The sequence below is a fragment of the Larus michahellis genome, chromosome 2 (genome assembly GCF_964199755.1).
Source record: "Larus michahellis chromosome 2, bLarMic1.1, whole genome shotgun sequence".
NCBI lineage: Eukaryota > Metazoa > Chordata > Aves > Charadriiformes > Laridae > Larus > Larus michahellis.
Genome location: NC_133897.1, coordinates 42,840,815 through 42,864,694, shown reverse-complemented (window position 1 = coordinate 42,864,694; position 23,880 = coordinate 42,840,815). Strand labels below are relative to the sequence as shown.

At 41.1% G+C, this 23,880-nt stretch overlaps 1 protein-coding gene across 6 annotated transcripts in view; it reads left to right on the top strand.

Annotated features, from left to right (window-relative positions):
* THRB (thyroid hormone receptor beta) overlaps positions 1 to 23,880 on the top strand; it is a 177,513-nt gene that overhangs the window by 64,110 nt on the left and 89,523 nt on the right. For 2 of the 6 annotated variants that reach the window (XM_074575035.1, XM_074575037.1), the window contains one exon: positions 218 to 326. The exons of the other annotated variants lie outside the window; for them this stretch is intronic. The gene's annotated coding sequence lies outside the window, so the exon portion shown is untranslated. The remainder of the gene's footprint in view (positions 1 to 217; positions 327 to 23,880) is intronic. 6 annotated transcript variants of the gene reach the window in all.

Here is a 23,880-nt window from a genome sequence, read left to right as displayed (position 1 = left end):
TGCTAACATGATCGCGTTGTGGCTATGGGACTAAACTCTGGAGTCTTAGTCCTCAGTCCTGCTCTACCACCCGGTTTCCAATGCTTCTATTTCAACTGTGGCGATGGGCTTGAAAGACTCCACTTCCACTTTGCTTCACCATTGCTTTGTCTGCATTGGTAAATTAATCGGGGCCAGGATTTGTATCTTATGATTGTCCGTATTGTTTAATTTCTAGCACGTTCCGTGACATGGTTTTGGCCCGTGCCAACTAGCACACTCCCAGATGACACCTGTGGCAGGATGGCGTGGGAGAGGGACTGTTCTCGGCAGGCGTTATTGAAAAGGTAACCCGTGTTTTGCAGGGGAGAAGAGTGTAGAGATGCGGATTTGAGCTGGATGTGCCATTTCCCTCCGAGCCTCTGGATCCTGGTGTATTTTATACACTAGACCGGCCTCTCTCGGGCTTAGCTGAGATGAGCATCCTTAGATGAGGATGCTGAAATACAAGCTTTTGCTTCCTAACTGCATTGCTAGCGCTGTTACCCGCAAAAATATCAAGCCCCCTCCTCCTCCTCTCCATGGGCCATCCGTGTGGGGCTTACAGCCCCACTTCCACAGCACTAGGATTTTTTCTCTTTGAATAAGAGTCAGGCTGGGGGCACAACTCAAGTTTCACGTCGAGCTAGCAACACAATGAAACGAAACCCTGTGAGCTTCAGCGAGCTGTCTAGAGAGCGGTCTTCCATCGTGCAGCTCATTTGCCAGCAGAGGTACAACAGCAGCTCACCAGCCAGTGTTGTCACAGGCCCACAACAGCAAGTTGGGTAAATAATTGCTGTTGTGGTATGTATATATTTACTTATCACACAGGGACACAGTAATTGCACGTACAGGTCACACATTTGCATGCACACATGGATTTATTTATTTTTTTTTAACTTCACACCTACAGTTCAATCTTCAGGCTTCATTTGTAACACTTTACGTGCAAATAGGCAGTGTTTACTTGCCTCTGTGGGACTTCTACTTTGTAAAGCCCTCTGCATTTCTCTGTTGGAAAGGATCATTGAATTCCTGAGCACTGCTGATGCTTTGGCTGAATGTGTTCTTTCAAAAATTGTATAAGATATACCTATATATGCAGTATTCTTTATAATCCTTGATTGCTCTGACTTTGTTTTCTGTTGTCTGAATTTTTAGTTGCGAATGAAGACGTTATTAAAACCATAGTCTCACTCACTCACCATTGAAAGTATTTTTTCATTTAGGTAGTATGTGGTGTACTAGTAGGACGTACATCACTAGTAGCTGTAGGCTGCACAGACTTGTGTTTTTTTTGTCTTGAAAACAATAGGATTGGCTGCACAGTGATCATGTATTTAGCACCAAGACTTAAGCCCCTGAGACAGTTCTTGATGATTCTTGAAGCAGCAAAGGAAGAAACAACCTGGAGTCATCTGACTAACCAGTGTACCTTCCCTTCTTCATGACACCCTGTGTACTGCGCTGTTATCGTGGGGATTAGAAACACTGAGCAAATAGGATTTTGTTGTGTCAGTGCTAGGTGGAATGATGTTTTTACATGCTGGCTTGGTGGGCAGTTTTCTTTTGAGGCTAGATGGTAACAGTCGCACAGAAATTGTTACGAAAAAGAAAAGGCAGAGAGAGGTGCAGAGCCTCCTGTGTAAGCTGTGTTTACCGTTGTTGCCACGCTATGCGCTGCTCTCAGTATTTATTAGCTGAAGAGGCTGAAAAGTCAATCTGGAAGAGATTGTGCTGACTACAAGTTTCTGTAGCCTTTGGTGGTGCCAGCTGCAAAAATAGGCAAATCCGGCTGCAGTGGAAGGGCGTGATGGGGCAGCTCCAGCCCAACTGCTACCCTGGAGGTGTTTTGGAGGCTTTGGCTGGGAGCCGTGAAATGCATCTCCCTGGGGAGGACTGCATTGCAAACAGACCTTGCCCTTCCCTATCGGTGAATTCCTTTGGCAGTAGGCTGGCACCAGAACACCTAAAAATATTTATGATAAAGCTGGAATGATTTTTTTTTTCCTCTCTTTGAGATGGGGATGGGGTTTGCATTGTGTTCATTGATTCGTATCTCACAAATGACTCTTTCAAAAGGTCTCGTTATAGCAGCCACTCATTAGTGGTGGCACCGTACCTGGCTGAAGGCCAGGTAAAAACATGTTTCTCAGTTTCTCGCTCTTATATGGCCTAAAACCAAACACTAACAGCTCTCCTTTGACTTAAGTGGCTGTTGGTTGGATCAAGCCACTCTGTTGTAGGAAACAGAGGACTGGAGCAGTAGCTCCTATTTTTCCTCGGAGTTTAGCTTTTGTAAAGAACAGGAGGAGAAGAACTGAAAGGTCTTCTGCACCCCAACCTAAAGGAATACCTTTGAAATAGGATATGTGTTTACATGTATGAAGAGATAAGCTTTAGAAGTACCTTAGAGGTAATAAATTAAGCCTTTATGAATGCTTCAGAGCACTTTCTGTTTTCCCATGGAATTATGGTCCTTGGTAGCTTGGTCAGCTCTGTGTAGGAAGTGTCTTTGTGGGAAGGGGTTAATGCACAGGGAGAAGAGTCTGCTGAACAAAGCAAGCTTTCTGCTGCACATTAAGAATTCAGAAAATTTAGAATTACTTTATCTGTGATCCTTTTACACTTTCTTAAATTGAGTTCATCAGTCACAGAGAATAATTAATCTTTCTTGTTTGTTTATTTACTTACTTTACATAGGAAGGGGAAAATGTTGGGGTCAGTTAGGAAATAAGTCTCAATAAGAGCCATTCTCTGCTTTAGGCAGAAATCGGACCACAGCAAATACAGGTAGACTGGTGGTAGCTCCCATGAACTATAATGACACTTAAACTGTTGCTGAACTAAGTATGCAGGTCAATGGGTAGGTCTCTTCATCCCATACTGGAGCTCATACTGCTGCATGATTTACGGCTTTTAGGATCTGCATTAGGCAAGATTAAAGTCAGTGCTGCTTTGCCTACCTAGCTCCTTCCTGAGTGCAGGGGAAAACTACTTCTGAAATCCTGAGCACACAGAAAACAGCGAGAGACCCACACTCATCTTGTAGAGAAATCCCCAAAATCACGGCAACGTTTCCCTGCCGAGCAAATGGCTGTGTTGCCTCAGTTTCATTAGTGTTGTTCAGACATCAGTTATTCAGTCTCTACCCTTGCACAAGTGCCAAAAATCACAGATGTGGAAATCTCGGACGCTGTGATTTTTCACAGTGTTCATGACACAAAGGCAGTTGGCTTGAGAGATCAGAGGCATCTGTGAATGTGAAAAAACTCTGTAAGTGTATGCTTCATCTTGTAAAGGCAATCGCTCATTCAGAAGGCCCCAGAAAAGTGCAAGTACCCTCAGCTGGAACCCTCGTCCCTCTGCTGCAGTGTGGTCTTGCTCCCATTTAGAGTTGATGGGGCTGTTTGAGCCACTGCAGTTCATTACCCAGGGTTTTCATCAGCTGCTGAATTTTATTTGTTTTCTGGAGTGTGCTTCCTTAAAAATATGGTAGCCATCAGTAGAAAAACAACTGAAATAAGAAGTGTCGGACTTGTTTTCTTTTTTCGGTACTATATGGTTCTATACAAATAAAAGGTATAGATTATTTATACTTATTCAAACAAATAATCTGCAACAGCTGGAACGGTAAGGGAACAGCCATGATCTGAAAGTAAAAATTACAGCACAATTCCGTGTGCGTTGTCGGGGAATCATTCCCATGCAACCCAGCAATGGCACAGAGATTTCAGGGATTATGTTCAGATTAAATGTCAGCCAGAGCTGAGCCTTGGCACTGTGCCAGGAAGGTCATATGAGGAAAGTCCCAAACTTTTACACTCCAATAAAAATGTGTTCTGCTTAATACCCATAATATGCTGGAAATGTTAACAAAGCTAATGACCTGGGTTAGAAAATCTCATCATAACTTGATTTTTTAAAAAAAAAATTAAGAAATTTAGATTGAGGACTTTTTGCCGCTTTTTTGTTATTTAAGACTTTGTCAGCAATTTTGTATTTGAGGGTTATGCCTCTACTGTAGAATTTTTTCTTAGTAGCACGACATAAAGAAACATTAGTCCAAAACTTCTACAACACCGTAAAATTTTTATTTTCAAGTTACACATAAATGGAATTATAACCTGCTAATACATCCACAAGGATTACTACTACACAGAAACATCCCTATTATTTGTAAGATGAAATCCAAGATGCTACAATTCCACAGCATTTATGGGAGAATACTTTATTATGGGGAGGGAGTGAAAAAATAGATACAAATACATAGCTGGGAAGTTGGGGATGGTTCTTTTTCTTTTTTTTTTTAATCTGTGGTTGGTCTGTGCCATTCCAAAATACCTGTGGAATTATGATGGAATATGCTGACAGTCTCGTACTGCATTGAGAATGCCTTCTTTTGGTTTAACTTGATCTCAGTTTACAGTAGATTGATTTTAACTAGAACAGGACATTCTTACTCTGAGGGATATCTACACATGGAGTTGTATGGCCTTAGCTATACTACTTGAAATAAACACTGTACTAATCTACTTGCCATCTCTGAAAAAGCTGAAACTGTTTTAAAACTGATTTATTAAATCTCTGTAGTTCTCTAAACAGGATCCTACTGCTGGATGCGGTCAAGGGTATATGACGCTTTTTTTATGTATCATTTTATTTGCTGCCTAGCACTAAACCCAGCCCTGCAGTGGTGTGAGCACCCCTTCCTGATGCCCTTCGTGGGCATCGGGTTATACAGAGAGAATTTTCATGAGGCTTTTTTGGATGCGACCAACATACTAAGTCAAACCACAGCTGTTGGATTTGGTTTGCCAGTGAGCTTCAGTGTGTGCTGCTTTGCTCCAAAATTGCCTCATGTGAACGGGGAGCAAAACTTGGAGTCATTAACCAAAGCAGCTGATGACTCTGTGGATTCAGGACTCCACCTTTCAGTTCTAATTATATATATATCTCCCATATTTGTAAACCTGATTTTAGGTATACTATATACACGTAAATGCATCTTCATATGCACATGTCTGCACGTATGTGTAAAGATACGTGTGTAAGCGCACGCTGAAGTTTATTTTCCCCTTCCTCCTCCTGTTTTTCCCCTCTTTGCCTGCTGCAGGCGAGGCACAAGGGAGGGGAGAAAACTCTCTTAGCTGACCCAGGCCAGCATCGCCGCGGGAGGATCGACCAACCGATCTGCAGTTTATTAAAGATGGAAGCTGGGAGAAAACAATTAGAACTGTCAGCTTTCTGGAGAGTGTCCCGGTGGGAATGGCGGGGTCAAAAAGCAAACTGCAAAGTACGAGGAGATGTGGGTGGCTGCAGGAGCAGGGGCAGGCGGCTGGTGACCGGCGTCCTGAGGCAGGGGCGCCGCCGCTGAGTTTTGCAGTTAAAACGACTTCCATCAGTTTGTTATTTATGAAGGACGCGGTGCGCCACCCTCAACATGTCAGCACTTCTTTAAAGTGCAGATTTAAGAAACTGCAGTTTAAAAGTCAGTCTTTTGAAAAGTGTAAATGAATAAGGTAAATTCTCAAGTTATTTTAATAAAGTTAAGCACCTTATGTCGTACCACTTTATGTTCTGAATTATGAAATTGATAGGATTTTTTCCATTACTTTTACTAGACTTCTATTTAAACTGCAGCCAGTGGAATTTTACCATCCTGCAGCCCGAGACACACAGTAATAAATCAACCCTTATTTCCTTATTTGTTTGAAGCTAATATGACAACAAATAGTCTGTTAGCATACATTATTTCTTTGTACTACAAAATATGCAAATACTTCAATGATTATACTTTTATCTCTGTAATATTTTACAAACATGATGCAACGTGTTCCTCCGATAAGTTGCGTTACATAAAAGCAGCTTCACATCTACATAATGCTTTTGCAAAACACTCCCTCTATTTCAAGTTAGGATGTGTGTTCAGCTTGGGAATATGTTCCTAAAGAAACTTCGTTTACCTTATTAAGAAAGACTTCTCTGTTCTCTTAAGTTTCAGATACTTATTATATTTTTTTTTAAAATAATCATTTTATCACTTTCTGGACTGCTGCCTGCCCAGCGAGGCTGGCGAAGGTTTGGTAGTTACGGTGCTGCTGAGTTCTGCAGTTAAATTGTGTTTCTTGTTTATGAAGGGTGCCGTTGGACTCCCTTGCACTTTTCTTCCCCCCACTTCTGCGAATATTTTCTGTAACTGGATGTTTGTTTTCTAGTATTAATCCTTAGTGGCTTGACAATGCCAGACACCTTCTCCCTCTATAACCTGTAGAACCACCCAAACTGGCGTTACCCCAGTGGGGCTCACCCACCGTTGTACCTCTGCAGCGCCGGGTCGACAGCATTTATTTTAAGCAGGATCGTTTTGAGGGACCGCGAGGGCTCTTGGCTCTCTCTGCCTGTGTCACTGCATCCCGGTGCCTTGCTCAGGAAGGCAGGTGTCGCGGTGCCCGTGATGCTGATGCGCTGGTGGGTACTCGTGTGCTGGGGCAGGTGCGGGCGACTCCTCCATGCTGGCCACCCGGCCTGGGTTCCTCAGGGCACGGGTCAGCGCTAGTTGAGCATTGAGTACCGCGTAAAGTTGTATCCCAAATTTTTTGAAGTGTTTTATCCTAATGTGAAAAGCACAGTATGCTAGGGAGGAGTGGGAATGTCTCCCCCTTTTCCACAGAAGGGAAAGATAAACACATAATGATAGAAGAACTAATTTCCTCTTACCTCTGCAGCACTGGCTGTACTGTCTCAAGCGTTTCTCTTTATAAAACCACGTAGCATTACTAAGCATCTGTTTGCTGGGTGAGATAGCCAGGTGTGCTTTGTGTCCAAGCGAGCGATTGTAGCCTGAAACATTGCTTCAGACGCTTCGTGAGTCAGATCATTCATGACTGCAGTAACGAGATTATTCGTGGTAGGCTCCTCGTTGTGACAATGGTCCTTTGTTTGAAGTCTGCATTGCATATGTGTTAGACTTCCGATTTGCAGATTGCTTCTCTGCTAGAAAACAGCATTGCAGCAGGGAACTGAAAGTGAAGGTCAGTGCTGCTAAATTCAGGATGTTACTCAGTGCTGGAAATAATTGGGAAGACTCATAGTTGGGTTAAAAGCTTTAATCATGACTTTCATTGAGATGATACTGCTTCCTATTGTTCCTGAGGTTGGATTTTTATTTGGTTTTTTGGTGTGTTGTCTTTTTTTTTTTAATTAGGTTTCTTTTTTTTTAACTCTATCTGCTGATTAGAACTGGGTAAATACTGCCAAAAGCATTTTGTTACTCATGACCATATAAGAGCTGTTCTCTTTTTATGGTGATGATCCTTTACGTACACACAATTTTGTTTAAGGAAAGGAAGAAAAACCCAGCATTTCTTCAGTGTTTTAGTGTAACCTTAGGGTTTTTTATAAAATTATGCTTGTTTCCATAAAATAACTGCTGTCAAGTCCCTGCATTACAAGGCGATTATCTCCCACCGCTAGGTGATTACGCTTTGTGGTGGAACCGTGACCAGAGTGCTTTAGGCTTAGGGAGTGTTTTCTATTAGCTTCTGGCTAAGATTTGACCTCCAGACCTTTCTCCCGAGGGGAGCATCCCTGTGTGATCTCCCTCTGCCCGGCGTGCAAAGCGGCCGGGGCGCTCATCCCTGGCGAGGAAAAGTGGGAAGCAGGTGGTACCAGAGTCTTCCTCCTCTCGTGGCATCCCACAAAGTTTGCAGGCAGGACTGGTGGCTGCGTGGAGAGGAGGCAACCTCTGCACCGCTGGAAAGATGATGATGAGTCAGTGATGATGGCTGTACGCAGTATTTCTGCTTCCCTTCGGGAAAAGGGAGAGGCCATCCCAGCGTTGGGCCAGCACTTCAGAGGGAATCACCGGCACCGTTTGCTGCAGTAAAGGTCTAAAATAACCGTGTTTCCCGTGGAGGGTGTCAGCAGCTTGTAACGAAAACACAGAGCAAGCTCAGTTCCTGAAAAGCACATCTGAAACTAAAACAGTCCCTTTGTTTTTCGTTCTTTGATGCCAGATTTTATCCTTGGAGCTCAGAGATTTCCTGATGTTTTCATTTGAAACTGCACTACTTCATGCAAGATGAACATGGCTTAAAATAAATACAGTGCGAGCATTGCAGGGACTCTGTCCTGTGCTTGGGCATGTGATTTTTAATTTTTTCCCCCCGATTATTTACTTGATGTGTTCTACAGGAGAGGATTGTTTAGGTTATCTATGTTAGCTATGAATTTTCAGCCCCGGTGTAAATTTGAATTCCAGGTCATTTTGTTGCAAGTTCACCTAATATTTATACACTCACTTTCAGCGATAAAAAAGCAGCAGTTAATTGTTTGACAGGAAGAATAAAGCATTTGACTATTCTGTATTGTGTGGGGCGTTACGACAGATTTCTTTTGATTGTGCAGCATTCAAATTATACATCAGCAACGTAACATTACATTATGTTTTATCTGTCTGCACTTCTACAAGCAATTTCATTATTTTAATAAAAACTTACAGTGATCTGAAAGCCACTTTTATATACATATAGTAATAACTATACACATATGATTTTGTATATTGTTATACGGATCTACATTTTCTGCATCCTACAGCAAGATGTAGACTATTGTTGCTCTTGAGATACCTGCCAGGTAATTGAATATAAAAATTGAATTTTTTGCTAAAGGTTTTGGTGATCTCTGAGAGTATTCAGATTTTAGCCATGTCATTTGCAGCCGGCAAAAAAGCTTTCACTGAAACAGAGATCAATTTTTTGAGACTTACTTATTTACAAATGAGATTAAATGGGAACATGACTTAAATTTGTCCTAAACAGTTAAAAGGCCAGTGTTTACTGATCACCTTTTCCATACATCTGGATCAGGGCTGTTTAAATTGCAGACTTTCATCTAGATTTGGAGAGTGAGTGTATTTGACCTTGCTACAACTACATGAAGTTTCTTAGATGTTGTTGCAAATGCGGCGCTTCTTGCTGTTTTTTCCAGTATTTTGGAGAGTGGATTCACCGTTCCTAGTTGTCAAGATTGTGCACGACTCTAAACCACGACATGCAGTTTAATATAGTGTTACCTTGTTATTTAGTGCAAAGGATTATTTTTTAATGAAAGGCAAAAAAATTTAAGCTACAGGATCCTGTTCTCAGTGAACTCCTTGATATGATAGTTTTATTTACCAAAAAAAAAAATTCTGATGTATTTCAGGAGAAATTATTTCTATGAAAGTGCGTCAAACCTTTGTTTTTGTGATCAGAACTTGTTACCAAGTTTAATAGGTATTAATTTATTTTTCACTATGCTATGCTTGAGGAAGCCCGAAGAATCTTATGTTGGTTGTAAGCATTATGAAGGTCAAAAAATACATTGGGAGTCCGGGGTACTGACTTCTGACATTGTGCCCCATTTGTAAAAGTGCGAAATGAGCAATAATTATATTGTGACTATAGTTATATGTGTAAGCTGTAGTTGTAGAGATAGGAAAAGATCTCTTTGGAGTTACTAAGTAAGTGGAGATACTAAGTACCAAATTTGGGTTGTCTTATTTCTTCTTATGTTTTGAGAAGTTCACAGATTTGCATTTGCAGTTTTACAGCAAATACCAGATTTTAAACTCTTTTCAGCAGGAGCACTAACACAATTACTGTGTGTTCACAACTGAGCAAAAATTTTGAAAAGAAAACAGTTTCCCCTTTCCAGTTTCCACAAAACTCTTAAAAGCAAGCAGTCACATGAAAATATTCTCTTAAAATTGTTTGACAGTGCCATTCAAAAATGAGGTGGTTTGTTATCCTAGTTGTTAGCTCAAGCACTACCAGATAATGATACTTCTGAGACCTGTGATTATTCATTGCTAAGTTTACTAATAATGCTACTATCTTATTCTCTTATTGTAGCTCTCCACAAAAACCTATGTATTGCAAGGGAGCTTGCTCAGGTTTTCTCTTTTACAATCACAGCGTGCTTTTTTTTTTTTTTAATTAACATATAGAAAAGGACATGATCCTTAATACACAGCCTTACTAGGGAAGTGTAAGGAGGAGAATGAGATAAATTAGCCCTAAAAGCAAAAGGCAAAATGAAGTCTAAAATCTAAGGAAAGGTCTTCACTGAACTTTGAAATATTTATCTAAATCAGCGTGGCAATGATTTCCTCTGTGAGCACTGTAAAAAAAGAAAATCTGGAATGATTTGCCTAAGGTTGAAGCATATCTTTACTAGCAATGCGTCACTGCTATCTGTGGACCATTCAGTGGTCAACATGTAACAATCATCTTATTCTTTATAGTGGTCAGTTTATCAAAATTTATTCCTTAAGATCTTCACAAATGCATTTTTTTAATGTGGTGGAATTAAAAAAAAAAACCACTACCACTACAACTTTTTTAATATACTTTTAAAAGAGCTTCCTTATGCGCACGCTTTTAGCAATGCTTTACCCAAAAGCATCTTTTGCATTCCTCTCATTTTTTGTCAATGTCCCACAAGAACTATACCTCAAGGGTGTCTTCACTTCCTTCCTGTCTTCTCCTGTGTTTGGGGATATTCCTCCCATACACAGAGACATCAAAATACTTGTTTACTGAAGTGTTTGTTCTCAAGACCTCTGGAAATCAGTCTTGCCCTGAGACTGAATTGGTCCATTGTTCCACTTAACACTAAATAAACAAAACATCTTGCTTAGTAGGAATGGAAATGTATTTCCATGCTCATGAACTTCTACAGAGACATCCATTTGCTCAGTCTTCAATATAACAATATTGGTGACACAATTTCTGGATACCTAGCATCATTGTTTGCCATTGCGAGAAGAATTTGGAACGCATGTGGTAAAGGCCATTGCACTATAGCATAATAAGGCTATTTTTCCTCTATCTGAACAATTCTGACTTTGAACAAGGGATGGTACCGTGTACTTCTGTGCAATACTGGTGAAATATTTAAACAGTTGCAAATGTGAAGACAGGCTGTTCCAACTAGTTTGGCCAGGAGACAACATTATTAAGTCTTCTGCATGTACACACCCTTCTTAATCACTGAAGATTTCATAAGGAATTTTTGGCTTAGTGCGATAGCTTCACTGTAGAGGTGGAGTAGCTGACCGTCGAAGCTGAAGAAGAGCTTGACATATGGTGGATTATCTTTTGTACACTGTAGAGATGGCCGGAATCAAAACCTTGCCTCACAAGGTTTCAGAACAACAAGTAAAAGCAAATTGAACCCTTTTTTTTGAACTTTTAGTCTTGATTTATTTTATTAAACTACTGTACTTGGAAGGATACTGGCCAACAGCACCAAATTGTGCATTGATCAAGGCAGATATCTTGGTAGGCAGAGTCACAGAAACCTTTTGGAAGCATCCTTTCATCTAGTGGTACGGTGTGTGTGGAATCCCCCAGAGGTAACTGTCATTAACTACTCCCATGAGGTTCCTAACGGAGGAGGCTTTTCAACACCAAACCTGAATCACGAAGCATTCCTTTGATTGATTGCAGTCTCGTGTTTGGGAATGTAACTAACTTCTTGTTTCAGCTGCCAACACGCTGATGCCCAGTGATACCTGAGATGTCGCAGAGGGTGGGGTGTCCCACTCAGCCTCCAGCAGTGGCTCTAGAAGGGGAGATACCCCCTAATGTTGGGGTTGTACCTGGAAACAGGTGGTAGAATGTGGAAAGCCCGGTGTTATTTAAATCCACCTGAGAATTTGGGGTTTTCTCCATTTTCATCCTTTTGCCTTTGACTTTTTCCTCTGTTATAAATAAGACTTAAATGTTTATGTAAAAGGGGACCAGATTGACAGCAAAGATGTCAGCCACTTCTCACAAGAAAAGAAGCGTTAGTCTTGGTCTTCATCTTATGTAATAATGGCCAAATGACCAAAACTTAGTATTTTTTCTTTATTTTTTTGGCATGGAGATTAGCCACTCGTAAAATCTCTTCTACTCTGGCTGGTGATCTCCTCATTACAAAATCGAAGACTTCTTAGGACAGTTCAGGGAAGCGTGCAATGCGTTTCCTCTTGGCCGAGAGCCAGAGGATTCCAGCACGGTCGTTCTGGCACAGTTGGTGTGTTTTATAAAGCAGGTGTCTACATGTGTGTAATAAATCTAGTTATGCTGATAAATCTGAGCAGATAGTTTAAAAGTATGTGTTACAGTGAACAAGGCTGGTAATTTACCATGTCAATAAAACAAAATATAAGTAGCATTTCTCTAATGTGTGTAATGTACAGTAGTTCTGTAACGTAACGGCTCCATTGTGTGAGCCATTTTTAAATTCTGGTTCAAGATGTTCTTAATGCAGATGTTTATGTATTTTATTTTATCACTAGTCCTCTTTCAGTTAAAATCTGCAAAACTGATTCTCTTCTTCCTTACAGTGGTATCAGCCAGTCAGGTTCACCAGCAACAGTCCCTGACAAAAGGTATAAAATTAAGGAGGAAACGGAGAGCTAAATCATACACATGAAAAATATATGTAGTAAAGTAAAATTGTCAGTAGGGTTGCATTACCAAAGAGTCACTTTTCCAGATGATGTTCCAGTCTGTTCTTTGAAATCAAGAAAGCTTTTTAATCCTACCTGTATCGCTTACATCAGACTGTTGCTAGTTAAGTTATTAAAATTCAGCAATGTCTCAGGTGTTCTGGAAATCTTAGAGAATCGGACTGGCCATTTTACTGCAATGAGCTCAGTCATTAGCATTGTGAGTTTTGGGGATTTTTTTTACACATTTTTCTTCCAAATTTTTAAAGTCTTAGGCCTTTATTTCAGATTAATGCTCTGTAGGATTGAGCTAATTATCCCTGTACTCATTTGGAATCAGATGACCTCCAGAGAAAGGTCTTCAGCGTTTTGTGAAGCTCATGAAGAGCTGAAAGAAAACGAAGCTCAAATGCTATAACCTCCATGATTACTGTTACTGAGTTTAAAAAAAACAGGGCTTTACAAGGAGACCGTTATATTGCATTTTCCAATTAGCAGAAGTTCTTCTAAGACCCAAAGGGTATGCTGTAGTTTGGACTCTGTTCCTCAAGTGCCTGAGGCACTCAAGGGTTGCCTCCAACTCTGGGAAGAACTAGCAGCCGTGACCAAAAATTTCCAAGATGCAGAGAGAACCACCGCAGAAAGCCCGGGATTCTCTGTCGCTTTGGGGTTTTCCTTAAGGAGGATGCATGCTGAAGTTGAAGGTCAGTTAGTCAGGATCTGTAGATAAGTATCTATACAGTATAACTGTATCTATATAGCACATCTATGTTGTATCTGTATATTGAGGATCTATATATGAGTTGATGATTTAAGAGGTGTGGCCTGCATAGCACATTAAAGGATAATCCAGTCCCTCCTTCCTTTAAATGCTAAATTAGGAAAAGTCCAACACCCTGAAGAGGCCACCTGGATGTCCGCTGAAAAACGGGATTGCGGCAGGCTCTTTTCCCCTCTGTAGGATGGTTTGTCCTTGGACATGGGGCCTGGAGGACAAACCTTATGAGGAACGACTGAGGGAGCTGGGGTTGTTTAGCCTGGAGAAGAGGAGGCTGAGGGGAGACCTTATCACCCTCTACAACTACCTGAAAGGAGGTTGTAGAGAGATGGGGGCTGACCTCTTCTCCCTGGTGACAAGTGATAGGACGAGGGGAAACGGGTTCAAGTTACGTCAGGGGAGGTTTAGATTAGATATTAGGAGACATTTTTTCACTGAAAGGGTTATTAAACATTGGAATAGGCTGCCCAGGGAGGTGGTGGATTCACCATCTCTGGAGGTGTTTAAAAAAAGGGTAGATGGGGCACTGAGGGACATGGTTTAGAAGTGGCTCTTGTCAGGGTAGGCTAAAGGTTGGACTCGATGATCTTAAAGGTCCCTTCCAACCTCAACAATTCTATGATTCTATGATTCTATGAGCCCTGAGAATGCGTCTGACCTGTCTGAGCAGACCTTTCCGAAGTGCCTTTGGACAGAGCGCGCACACATTGCCCCTGTTGTCTCCCTTCCTCCTGCTCAGGATACCCAGCTAAAGCTAAGGGTAGCTTAGGTGAATTAACAGCTTTTTCACTTTCTTTTGAGACTGTTTTGATCATCCTGAGTTTAGGAGCATAAATTCCCCTTGGAGTCTGTCTGAGCTGCCGGTTGAGAGTGAGGGGGTTGTTCAGTGCAGACAGATGAATCCTCTTCAAACTGGGAATACGGTTTCAAGTAAAGCACTTCTTTCATGTGTCCTGATGCACCGATAGTCAGTTAATCATAGAATCTAGTTCTCTTAGCTGTGTGTTTTGGGGAGTCTGCAGATCTAATTCAAACTTCTAAAGAGCACTAGGAGCTGCAGATAAAAGGCTCGACATGCATGCAAAATACTGTGAGAACAGGCGGTGCACTGTGCTTAGGTTCAGCTGTAATTACATTTTGTGACCAAGAGGAGGAAGGAAGCATGATTTACAGTGTTGTGATTTGTGATGTTTTTCATGCGTTTTGGCATTGCAATAGTATTGGGGCTCTTTTATTGTGTACTGCAAATCTTTCCCCGATGAGAGTAATAAGGATGAAGGCAGGAAAACCACGATATTGATGACCATGCTTATAAGAGAGTTGTGTGATAATCCATTCTAAATCAAATGATGATGTACAATAAACAAGCACCTACCACAAAGAAGAAAGCATTGGGATGTCTAGCACTTGGGTGAAAATAAAAGTAAAATACCCATTCCGTGATACTGCATTTCCCTTGGTTGTCGTATGTATAAATTGAAAATAATTGCACCAGTCAGTGGAATTATATTACAGCTCAACAAAAGATGGGAATTATCTCCTGCTACTTGTTTACTGGAGACATGAAAAGTTTGAGTTCACATTTTGAAGTCATTATGTGTTATGGTGTCACCATATCTGGCACTGATGTGAATAGCTAAGAAATTGAAATGAATAGAGAGTGTTTATATAGCAATGAGTTACAGATCTGATCAGGAGGAAGAGAGTTCATGTGAACTGGGTTCTTGCACAGGGGGCTGGAGGGTTACCAGGCTTTGGACATACGTGGGTGGTAGTTCTGAGAACAGGTTCCAGTTTAAAGCAAACACTGGCATAGTAATCGTTGTCTGATCCTTTCACACGTAGCAGAAAGTAGTATATTTAGACAGGCAGTTATTTGTCATAGTTTTTATGTATGTTTGCATGCACAGGATAATTTACACTTTTGTATATAAAATATGTGTAAATCAAATAATGTAGAATTTTGTGTATATGTTCTTGGGTTTTTTTGTGACATCTGAAGAAGTACCAAGATATAAAACGATTTTAACTTTTTTTTTTCTTGCAGCATTAATATTAAACTTCATGTAGAATAAAGGAAGCATTAGTCAAAGCATTCTGCTTACCATTTCTATGCTCAGAAAGCTGTGAGTTTTTATTGCCTTTCTTGGCCAATGTATAATGACCCAGCATTTCCACTGCTGAAGAAGACTGATTTCTTGTGCAAAAGCTGATGATACTAATTAATCTACCTGAGCTGTTTTCCTGAGTCTCTGCCCAGTCAGTGTTGTGTTGAGATGGGGGTAGGTGACCAAGCTGTAGGTGCCTGAACTTCTCACTGTACATCTCAAGATTTACAGGGTGCATCAGGACATGGGCGCAGTACGTAGTGGATGTTATGCATGTAGTATCTTGGACCTAATTTGAATGAAAATGTGGAGACTTTACACCTTACAGATTGAAAATGAGTGAAATGAATGAAGAACTGGACCAGAACTGAATTAATTTTTCCAACACCAGCTTTCAAGTGAGGCTGGATTGAAATTACCCCGCTTCTGATTTAGAATTGGAAGGGTTTTTAGAAACCAAAATTAAACAGAAACAGGATCCAAAGTTACCATCATGGAGAACAATCCTATGCTTTTGGCAACATCCAATGCATATATTCTCCACAGCAATCTGATCAGTGTAAAAATAGTTTGTCACCATATATTAATAATGTCTTGTAATCTTGACAGGTACAGGCTGCAGGTACATGGCATCTGTAAAACAGTGACACAGACCGCAAATATGACACAGACCAGATTAAGGAAGGAACAAACCGGGTTTTATTGATGATATCTCCAGTATTCAGAAAGAATTGCACCATTTTTTTGTCACCGTGAAATACATGCAATACTAGCAAGACCCTTGCCTTGTGATTTTTTTTCAGTGATGATGCATACGCTTTGGTACCAGAAGGGAAAGAAGCTAATTAAGTCCTTTACAAATACACATGAAATAGGCAATAAATAAAATCTTGTGAGAGTGCTGCTTAAGGTTATAGTGTTCATCTGTCAGTCTCAAAAGAAAATTCCAATTATAATCCCAGCACGATGAGTGGTTTATGTTATGTGTGTAGCACAGGTATCATCATAGTCTTCCTTCTCTTGATATATCGGTAATTTACTGAATAGTGGCATGAGGCACTGATTTGTTTTATGGGTGTCTGAGAACATAGCATAGTGTTAATGCCCCATATTCTTCAGACTGAAATGGTTTGGATGCCTTCTGTGTTTTATCGAGGTCTAGTGCTATATTTAAATGTGTTTTACCTTACTGATTTATCAGCTTTTCATAAGCATATCTGAACTGTCTCAAATGCTCTCCTATCCCACATCATTCAGTCTGTGTTATAGTCCCTCAGACACCAAATCCTGACAGCTGCCTGTCCTGTATGATCATTTGTGCTTTTATTCCCTGATGGAAAGTATAATTAGAGAACAATGATTTAGCTTTTGGGTTGACATACACTTCAGACTTATTACAATACTCTTCTCTTTTCATCTGCTGCTGTCTTCTTATCTAAGTATTACCAATATCTCTTATTTCTCTCCAGTTAACCTCCCAGCTCCCTCAGAGGCGGAATGCTGTGTCCATTAGCCATATAAAAACTTGTTGTCTAGGAGGGGAAGAGTTATTTCTCGTAGTCAGCCTAGTGTGGGAATTTGGAGAGGCAGAATGTAATTAATTATCGAGCTTGAATTTTGGCCAAGGCTCTATTAGACTGAGGGTTACAGTTTATTAATTTCTTTCATTCTTGTGATGATAGGAGGGGCAGGAGGGAGACAAGAGAGTGGGATCTCATGCTAATGTAGAGAGTTTGGACTCTTGCTGTGGCAACGTGTTTCAGTTGTCACCATTTTAAGCTGGACTGCTTTATGTGGCTGTGGCAGGAGGATGGGGGGGTAAAAATGATAGCGCAGCTTCGAATGAAATTATTTGCAGGGAGAAAAAATGGTTAATTATACATAAATCAAGCCCGCAAAAACCAACCAGAGCATGAAAGAGCTACAGTGCATGCCCTCTGCCTTTCACAGTCCGTTTCCAATTCACTTGGTGCTTTGTGTTGCTTTTCTGAGGCAATTCTTTTCACTTTAAGTGCATCAACACACATTTTGTCATAATTTGTTGATGGTAACTTTCGGGCCAGATCTAGCAAGTCTCTCGTAGACTATTTAGCAATTACATCAAATATAAATCAATGAGTTGCAGCACAAGTTATTTTATAAGTATATTTTATTTGATTCCCCTGCTAGCTCTAGAGTTAATTTTTGTAGGGAAGAAATAGATGACCGTGACAAGAAGTAAGACTGAATGCATCCGGAATTGAGGGGGAGGAGAAGTTATGTATCCGCCGAGGCCACTCTTCTGCCACATTATTGGGAGCATATGCCACATCAGCCAGCACTTATTGGAATAGTTTTATGCAATGGGGAAATGGGACTGGGGAGTAGACGATCTGTCTTTGACAAATACATCTCTTGTGAAGTTTCAGTTGTGTTCCTCTTCATCACCAAAATTCTTCAAATGTTATCTAATAGTTAAAATGATGGAAGAAAATTATTCAAGGTCCTAACTTCTCTGAATCTCTTGGTTTTATGGCTTTGTCTTCTTATGCATGGTATGCGAAGTCCCAATATGTTTCTGTTTTTAAATAATATGAACAATAATAATTCACAGAGAATTAGATCTGGTTTTTTCTACGTCTAAAGAAATGCTTGCATTCTGAAAAGGTTGTAGCACCGTGTAATGGTTCTGTCGTCCTTGTAAAACAAGATGTACTTTGTCCTGTTAAAATTAGAACTACTTAAGAGGCACCGCAATTATTATGAAATTGCAAATCATCTCTCTCCTGGGAGAAGGTGATTTTCTTCGCTGAAGGAAAGTTGGCATTAATAAGCACATAATCAATGAAAATAGCGTTGTCATAATGGGTATTGAAGTTTATATCTGTGGGAATAAATGGTATTGTACAGCGTAGGAAGAAAAGCAGGGTCCAAGTGAATGGCCAGCATTCCTTTTCATCTTCTGCCCTTTAGACTAATTCATCGTATAACCAGCTGGTTGTGGAAAGTGGAATTCACTGCTGAAAGGAGAACAGGTGAACAACGTAGAAAGTGAGATGAAAATTGGGGAAAAAAAAGATTCTAATCGGTAATTTAAATTAATACATTTCTATGTATATTTCCAAGTATAATTTCTGGGTACAAGCTTGAACCTCCAGTCACAGAAAGTTTTTTGCCTTATTTCATTCCATTTCGACTCCGGACCGTGCTGTAGTTGCGTGAGCCATGCCTGCTCTGTGTTAAGCAACCAGCGCAAGAAGGGGTAAATGATTAACCGATGATTGCGGTTCCTTTCTGGCCATTGCTCAAAAATCACTGCAGATGTGGGTGGAAACCTTCAGAAATTCTCCTGTGCTGAGGCAGAGCACTCGTCCTGCTTGCCTGCCTGCAGAGGACAGCAGTCCAGGACCTCCCTGCCTTTGCCCCTGCCGTCTGGCAGGGTGACCTTGGCTGTACCGGCATCTCCCAGCTGTGGTGGGACAAAGACGCTGGAGCTGAGTCTGAGCGGTGGCTGTTCTGAAGGCAGGGACACGGTGATTTTGCCTGCGGCGGCTCTGTGCTGCTACTACGTCTGGGTAGCCGGTGGCTAAGGAGGTGTGAGCTGGGCTACACAGCAGCCGCAGAGTAAACACACTGTTTGCCTTTCCAAAGGGTTTTTGTTTAACGTTTTGTCCTCAGTCGTGATTGGTAGCTCCAGCATCCTCTCCCCACGACTGCTGACTGTGAAGTTGTCTATAGGTGGATTTGTAAGGAAACAGGGAAGATTTTCAAAGGCATAAATTTCCGTAAAAAACTCAGTACGAGCTATCCGCCTGATTGCTGTTTGAGGTACTTCAAATCTTCTTTCTCATTTTTTATAGATAGGTTTCTAATCGTGGAAACAGGGGGGTAAGTTTATATATCGTTTAAAAAGAGGGATCTTCTTCTGATAAAGAGAAGTTTATTTCTGACTGCAGTGATGAGAATGCTTAGAGTCTAAATAACAGGATACCTGCATGGAGGTGCCTAAATATTTAGGAGCAGGATGTTATATCTGAGAACGTTAGCTTTGTGTTGTCCCTTTCTGAGTTATCATGTGATGATATCCTTTTAAGCGTATTTTACTTTTGAGTTCAGTGCTGTACACACACAACGCACAGACTTCGCAAAGGCAAGCACTGTACCCCACCCGTGAGTCTGGCTGGCTGTTTGTTTTCATCGTAAACTCATTATCCAAGTCACTTCAATCAGCTAATTAAATCCTCTTCTTTTTAACCTGTTCTTCAGTGGATCCTACTCAACTGTTTTCTGCAGAAGTGGTCCATCTGGGCCACGCGTACGTTCTTTCTCCTCCGCTTTTCACCAGGTTTTTCCCTGGGATGGTGGGTCAGCCTGGTCCTACTCTTGGCCCGTCCTGATGTCCATCCCAGGCTATGGCACAGGCAGCAACGATGGCAGGGAAGGCATCTCACCTTCCTCTCCTCCTGTGGGGATGATGCTTTGTCAGTGGTACCCAGTTAACCCTATCCGGCACCTCTCACCAAGTTTGCGGAGGTTTGAAGTGTCATCAGATTTAAACTGGTTTTAACTGGCCTGGCAAAAACCACTTCCCTGACTAAAAAGCACCTTCTGCCTGTTTAAAACAAGAAGGATATTTGAATTCTTGAAGGAGGAGCTAGCAGATAATATTTTCTCATTGTAAAACAATGTCTTTTTTCCTGGCTTTTATCTTGGAAATCATTGAACAATTTTGGCTGATGTAAGAAAAAAATAGCCTGAGGCACACATCCAACATGGAAAGTTTCAGCCCAAACAATTAGTCTGGCAAAATTATAAGCAAGTGAAAATCAAATCTTATGGGAAGTATTGGATAATCCTTAGTAACAGGCTGTGTCACAGCACTGAATTTGCAAGAACACTTTCTTTTCAACGTGCACGCATGCAACTTGCACACACTCTGATCCAGTGCATTCTGCTAAAATGCATATCACTTAATTAAATAATCCAGTTAATGTGCATAAAAATCACCCTATCTTAATATGACTGCAGCTAATTGCATGTATTGTTAAACCTGTTAATTGCTGATCATCTATTTGCCTAGTTTGAGTTTTATAACAGCAAACGGAGGATCAAATGCTCAGCGTCCTTTATAACTATTAATACTAGACATATTTGAATAATTATAAAATTTTTGTCCATCCTCAAAAATGTACAGTAAATTTATCATATAAAAGGTCAGTAATTGAAATTCTATTGTGACATAGAAAACTGTCTTGCAATTAATGATTCAGGAAAACAATAAGTTAGCGGAAAGCCTTCAGTCTTCATTCTTCTAATACATAATTTTGGTTATTTCCATATTGCGTTGTTCTCGGTGGGAGTCAGAGGAAGGCTTTGGCTGAATATTCTCTACCCCTAGCTAAGAGACTCTGTTGTGTTTTCATTACGTTTGCCTCACATAATCACTCACTGTTAATTTCAAAAAGGCTTTGATATTTTTGTGTTGTGTGTGTCCCCTAAACAATAAGCTGATCCAAAACAAAACATGATTTATTGCCTTCTGACCTTACCCACAGCTTTTCCATGTGGAAAACAGCATATGAATCTGGGTGTTAACTGCATCTTGAGCACAGATAACTTCCCTCCTGCGTATGTTGCCTGCATTCCTAGGTAAGGTCAGGGATCTCATCAAGTGAGGCTTCTTCTGTTTGGATGGCCACTCTTGCCCATCTTCCTTATAATAATTTTTTTTCCTATATTCAGGTATGCTTCCCAAACCAACACAATCTTTGTGGAGAGGTCTCAGTATTTACTGTAGCCACGGGCTGGCGATGCGTTGCATCTAGCCTTAGTACTCCTAGAACCAGACTGAAAATGCCAGGGTGCTATCGCAAAAGCAGCAGTAAGCATGAACGCCTTCCCTTCAGCTTGTTTGTGCTGATGGGTTCACGTTGTGCCACCGGGACAAGTCTGGTGTCGGGGATGCCGGGTCAGGAAGGCTGAAACTTCCTGAGGAAATGGGGAGAAGGAAGGTGGCATGCAGAGAACACCCCCTTAATGTTTATAATTTTCAGAGGAGCTGTCTGCAGGAATGCCGTAGGCGTGGAGGAATGATAATCTCAGGAGATCGCTTTGACTGCACCCTGGGTTGTATACCCACTTATGGGAAGATTCTTCTCACAATATTATAGGTAGAAGTGTATAAATCTGGGTGGCCTAACTAAACCCGGAAAATCATTGCCCAGCATTGAACAGTTTGATTTGGGACTTTGAGCGCAGGAACCTCTACTACATAGTTCTTTGGTAGACGCAGTAGACACGTGCTGCTTAGGGGTCACAGGAGGGAAAGGATTAGATGAAAAAAAGTAAGCAAAGCATTTGAAAATGCGGTATCTGTGCATGGCATATATGATCAAAGCCTGCTAGAAACCCTTTGTCAGAGAAAAGATGTGCAGCTAAAGTGGCAGTTTGTTGTTTGGACAGGTGCTTTTGAGAGAGGGAAGGGGGTTCACTGAATCTTCAGATGGTCATGGTTACTTTTCTGGTTTTGCGCGCTGTCCTGGCACACGATCCTGATTTAGCCAAGTTTTTCCTCCTCCACTAGTCTTTTCAAGGTGGGAAGAGCCCAGGATCATTTTGCCCCAGTATGATGGCACCGTGCCTTGCAGTCAGTCCTAGCGTAAGAGGAAATGATGGAAGAAAAAAGAAGGAGGAGCCCATGCCGGGGCAGGGAGAGAAGAAGGGAGAGCACAGTGGTACTGTGCTCTTTTGTGGGAGTGAAGGATCATAGGTTAGGGGAGAAGCTGGTTCTCGTGTGCGTTGAGATCTGCACCACACGTGCTGATGTGCTGATCATGGCCAGTGACCTCATCCCTGTGTGGATCTGGATATCGCAGTGGTTGAGGTTTGCCAGCCAAGGACTGACTCTCTGGAGGACTGGCTTTGGCAGAGAATCCCTGCTCTTTGCGGCGTCAGTTGGAGTCTTGTGAAGACCATGAATCTTACAGTCTTTTCCGTTGCAGGGCTTTAAGGGTGGATGGCAGATGGAATAAGTTCATCCTCTGGTTATTTCATTCCGCAACTAAACCTGCTTTCTATTTGTGCGTGTGTGAGCTCACTCATTTGCATTCCCATACTGTGCTCTCTCTTTCTTTTTCTTTTATTTTTCCTGGACTATTTTATTATCAAGACCCCAAAAACCAGCATCAGACTTCTAAGTCCACTCAGACGCAGAGGAGTGGTGATAACCTGTTCCATGTGCAGGCTGCTGGGAACGTTGTCGCTCCCATGGAAAGCGTCATGACAGTCTGGATCAGTGATTTAGGTCTAGGCTGAAGCCTCTATCCCTGCAGGTGCTCTCAGCTGGATGCAGCGTTGTCGAGATGCCTTATCTGAACTAGGACTTCGTCCCTAGCTCAGCCTTTCCGTGCAGGGAAAGGCGTGCTAACAGGAACCAAACGGCTTGCTATTTCCCAGCAGCGTTACGCAGCCCTGCTCAGGATGTGCCAAGGCCTCATAAACATCTCATGTCATTCTTAACATAGCTCTGGGATAGCAGTGGTTGGTATTTCCCTTTGGAGTGACTGATTTTTAGGTTCTGCATCTGGCATTCCTTGCTACGTTTTATTGTAAATAAATACGAAACTCTGCTGTGGTCCCCACAGCTCTGCAGTAAAGGTAGAACTGTCCACCCCAAGAGATGGAGCATTTTCCCATCAATTCTTTGCCCCATCTGTTTTCAAATTAACTGATGATGGAGGAGAGGGGAGGATGGAGGGAAAGAATAGCATAATAAAACTCTTCTGTTGCATCAGTTACAATTCTCAAAGAATGTTTTTAAAAATCAGTGTTGCTTTTCTTCAAGCTGCTGGAGGGAACAAGTCTTTAGGCAATCAAAACCTCATTTTTGGTTTTGTTTTTTTCTCTGTGAAGGCTTCTTAAATGTCTTTGTGCTGTTACGTCTCTCTGGCGTCATTTTACTAGCTAAAATAATCAGACAAGTTTTGTGTGTTTTACGTATATACTAGATAAGCAAATAATAATGGGAAACATTAAAGTATTGTTGAAATTAGGAATTAAAAATTGATGTAATCTGGATGTGAGCCACAGGAGTCTGAGTTGTCTGACTAGTTTAGGTCATGCAATTGGGAAAATAACAAAAAGAAAACCTAAGTACCTTCCAGATAACTACATTTGGTTATTCTGGATGAAGCAGAATATTATCTAAAATTCTGTATTTCTTTTTGTGATCATCCTTTCCAGTCTTAGGAGGGCAATCAAGATAAAATAAGATCTGTAAGCTGCCATTTATCCCGCTAGCTGTAAAAAAGTTATTCTGGTAATTTGTTCTTGAGCAGGTGAATGTGGCTGTTCTTATTGTAGTCTTAATTTTCATTTTGAATAGAGATACTAATCTGGCAAGCTGTACTTGATTTGTGTTTCCAAAAAAACCCAACTGGTGGGATATCTATAGGCCAGATAGGAATAATTTTATCTAAAGATACTAGCTCCTTTAATAACAAGTCATCCCT